This window comes from Arachis hypogaea, unplaced genomic scaffold, assembly GCF_003086295.3.
Source record: "Arachis hypogaea cultivar Tifrunner unplaced genomic scaffold, arahy.Tifrunner.gnm2.J5K5 arahy.Tifrunner.gnm2.scaffold_209, whole genome shotgun sequence".
Taxonomy (NCBI): domain Eukaryota; kingdom Viridiplantae; phylum Streptophyta; class Magnoliopsida; order Fabales; family Fabaceae; genus Arachis; species Arachis hypogaea.
Window position 1 is genome coordinate 21045 of NW_027255564.1, and position 3956 is coordinate 25000.

At 31.2% G+C, this 3956-nt stretch overlaps 1 non-coding gene across 1 annotated transcript; it reads left to right on the forward strand.

Annotated features, from left to right (window-relative positions):
• Positions 1 to 327: 327 nt before the first annotated feature.
• Positions 328 to 431, forward strand: LOC114927335 (small nucleolar RNA R71). The gene has a single exon (XR_003817660.1). It is a non-coding gene; the product is annotated as a small nucleolar RNA R71 (small nucleolar RNA).
• Positions 432 to 3956: the final 3525 nt, after the last annotated feature.

Genomic DNA, 3956 nt, shown 5'->3' on the forward strand with positions numbered 1-3956 from the left:
TCTTTAGTACTGTTGGATGCATTTTGCCATCCATTCAGACTTTGAGAGATCATGTTGACTTGCTGAGTCAAAACTTTGTTCTGAGCCAATACGGCATTCAGAGCATCAATTTCAAGAACTCCCTTCCTCTAAGCCGTCCCACTATTCACGGAATTCCTCTCAGAAGTGTACATAAATTGGTTATTTGCAACCATGTCAATAAGTTCTTGAGCTTCTGCAGGCGTTTTCTTTAGGTGGATAGATCCACCTGCAGAATGGTCCAATGACATTTTAGAAAACTCAGATAGACCATAATAGAATATATCTAATATGGTCCATTCTGAAAACATGTCAGAAGGACACTTTTTGGTCATCTGCTTGTATCTTTCCCAAGCTTCATAGAGGGATTCACCATCTTTTTGCTTGAAGGTCTGAACATCCACTCTAAGCTTGCTCAACTTTTGAGGAGGAAAGAATTTATCCAAGAAGGCCGTGACCAGCTTATCCCAGGAGTCCAGGCTATTTTTAGGTTGTGAGTCCAACCATGTTCTAGCTCTGTCTCTTACAGCAAAAGGGAAAAGCATGAGCCTGTAGACTTCAGGATCTACTCCATTCGTCTTTACAGTCTCACAAATCTGCAAGAACTCAGTTAAAAACTGGTAAGGATCTTTAGATGGAAGTCCATGAAACTTGCAGTTCTGTTGCATTAGAGCAACTAATTGAGGTTTCAGCTCAAAATTGTTTGCTCCAATGGTCGGAATGGAGATGCTTCTTCCATCAAATTTGGAAGTTGGTTTAGTGAAATCACCAAGCATCCTCCTTGCATTATTGTTGTTGGGTTCGGCTGCCATCTCCTTTTCTTGTTTGAAATTTTCAGAAAGGTTGTCTCTGGATTGTTGTAATTTAGCTTCTCTTTATTTCCTCTTCAGAGTCCTTTCAGGTTCAGGATCAGCTTCAACAAGAATGCCTTTTTCCTTGTTCCTGCTCATATAGGGAAGAAGAGAACAAGAAAAGAAAGAGGAATCCTCTATGTCACAGTATAGAGATTCCTTTATGTTAGTAGAGAAAGAAAGGGAATATGAGTGAAGAAGAATGAATAGGTAGGGGTAGTGATTTGAGATGAAGAGAGGTGAAGAGAAGTGTTAGTAAATAAATAAATAAATAGAAGAAGGGGAGAGGGAAGAAATTTCGAAAATAAATTTGAAAAGAAGTTAAATGATTTTCGAAAATAAAAGATAAGATAAAATTAAATTAAAACAATTAATTAATTAAAAAGAATATTTGAAAAAGGGATGAGATATTTTCGAAATTAGAGAGGGAAAAGTAGTTAGGTGGTTTTGAAAAAGATAAGAAACAAACAAAAAGTCAAATAGTTAGTTGAAAAAGATATTAAAATCAAATTTGAAAAGATAAGAAGATAAGAAGTTAGATAAGATATTTTGAAATTAAATTTTTGAAAAAGATAAAATTTTGAAAAAGATATGATATAAAAGATAAGATAAGATAGATTTAATTTTTTTAAAATTAAAATTAATTACTTAACTAACAAGAAATTAAAAGATAAGATTCTAGAATTTAAAGATTGAACCTTTCTTAATAAGAAAGTAACAAACTTCAAATTTTTGAATCAATCATATTAATTGTTAGCATAATTTTTGAAAATTTGAAATAAAGTTAAGAAAAAGATTATTGAAAAATAATTTTCACAATTTTCGAAAAAATAGAAAAAATGAAAAAGATACGATTTTTGAAAAAGATTTTGAAAAGATAAGAACTTTAAAATTGAAAATTTGACTTGACTTACAAGAAATAACTAATTTTAAAAATTTTTGACTAAGTCAACTCAAATTTTTGAAAATTTGGAGAGAAATAAGGAAAAGATATTTTTTATTTTTGAATTTTTGATGAGGAGAGAGAAAAACACAAAAATGACTCACAACATGAAAATTATGAATCAAAACTCATGATGCATGCAAGAACACTATGAATGTCAAGATGAACACCAAGAACACTTTGAAGATCATGATAAACATCAAGAAAATAATTTTGAAAAATTTTTGATGCAAAGAAAACATGCAAGACACCAAACTTAGAAATTTTTAATGCTTAGAAAATATGAATGCAAAGATGCATATGAAAAACAACAAAAGACACAAAACAAGAAATCATCAAGATTAAACAAGAAGTCTTACCAAGAACAACTTGAAGATCATGAAGAACACCATGAATGCATGAATTTTTCGAAAAAATGCAAGAACAATACGAATATGCAATTGACACCAAACTTAAAAATTGACTCAAGACTCAAACAAGAAACACAAAATATTTTTGGTTTTTATGATTTTATGAATTTTCTTTTATTGTCTTTTCAAAAAAATTTTCAAAAATTCTTTCAAAAACTTTTCTTTATTTTCGTTGTGATGAGCGGATATTTTATACGCTTTTTGGGGGTAATTTCATGTAGATTTTAGTATGTTTTAATTAGATTTTAATAGAATTTTATTAGTTTTTAAGCAAAAATCATATTTCTGGACTTTACTATGAGTTTGTGTATTTTTTTGTGATTTCAGGTATTTTCTGGCTGAAATTGAGGGAGCTGAGCAAAAATCTGATTTAGGCTGAAAAAGGACTGCTGATGTTGTTGGATCCAGACCTCCCTGCACTCGGAATGAATTTTCTGGAGCTACAAGAGTTCAATTGACGCGCTCTTAATTGGGTTGGAAAGTAGACATCCATGGCTTTCCATCAATATATAATAGTCCATACTTTGCGCAAAGATAGATGACGTAAACTGGCGTTCAACGCCAGTTCCATGCTGCAGTCTGGCGTCCAGCGCCAGAAACAGGTTACAAGTTGGAGTTCAACGCCCAAAAACGTTACAACCTGGCGTTCAACTCCAGAAACAGCCCAAGCACGTGAGAGGCTTAAGTCTCAGTCCCAGCACACACCAAGTGGGCCCCAGAAGTGGATTTCTGCACCAATTATCTTAATTTACTCATATTCGGTAAACCTAGGTTACTAGTTTACTATTTAAACAACTTTTAGAGACTTATTTTGTATCTCATGACATTTTCATATCTGAATTTTATACACTTTGACGGCATGAGTCTCTAACTCCATTGTTGGGGCAGGGACGGATCCAGAAATGATATTATGGGGGGCCAATAACACATATAATATTAAAAATTATGTAAAAAAATTATATAATATAAGATGTATTACAAAAATATATTGACAGAGAATATATTTTAAAGTAAAAAGAAATATGTGTATATTTTTTACTAAAGAAATGGTCGATTCTTCATATCATAAAATTCACCAATAATGTAATTTGTGTAAAATTTTTCAGTAATTTTCTTTTCAATATAATTAAAAGAAAATTATCAAGAAATTCATCTTTTATTTTGTTTCTAAGTTATTTTTCACAATATTCATAGTTGAAAAAGATCTCTTAATTGTAGCAGTTGAAATAGAGAGAATTAATACCAAATGAATAAAAAAAGACGGCTACAAGAAGAAAAAGAATTCACTTTATGATATTTGAAATTTTTTATTTAATTAAAAAATATTAGTAATAATATCTTTTTCATATTTTTTTAATATTGTTATTTACTTTTTAGATATTAAAAATTATTAATATTTAAATTAGACTGAATTTTTGTTTATACTAGACTAAATACTAAATATTTTTTTTAAAAAAATTAAATTATACATAATAACTTATTACTCTTAAAAAAAGTTGGGGGGCCGAGGCCGCCACTCGCCCCCCCTTATGTCCGTCCCTAGTTGGGGGTGAGGAGCTCTGCAGCGTCTCGATGAATTAATGCAATTGTTTCTATTTTTCCATTCAAACGTGTGTGTTCCTATCTAAGATGTTCATTCGTGCTTAATTATGAAGAAGGTGATGATCCGTGACACTCATCACCTTCCTCAATCCATGAACGTCTGCCTGACAACCATCTCCGTTCTACATCAGA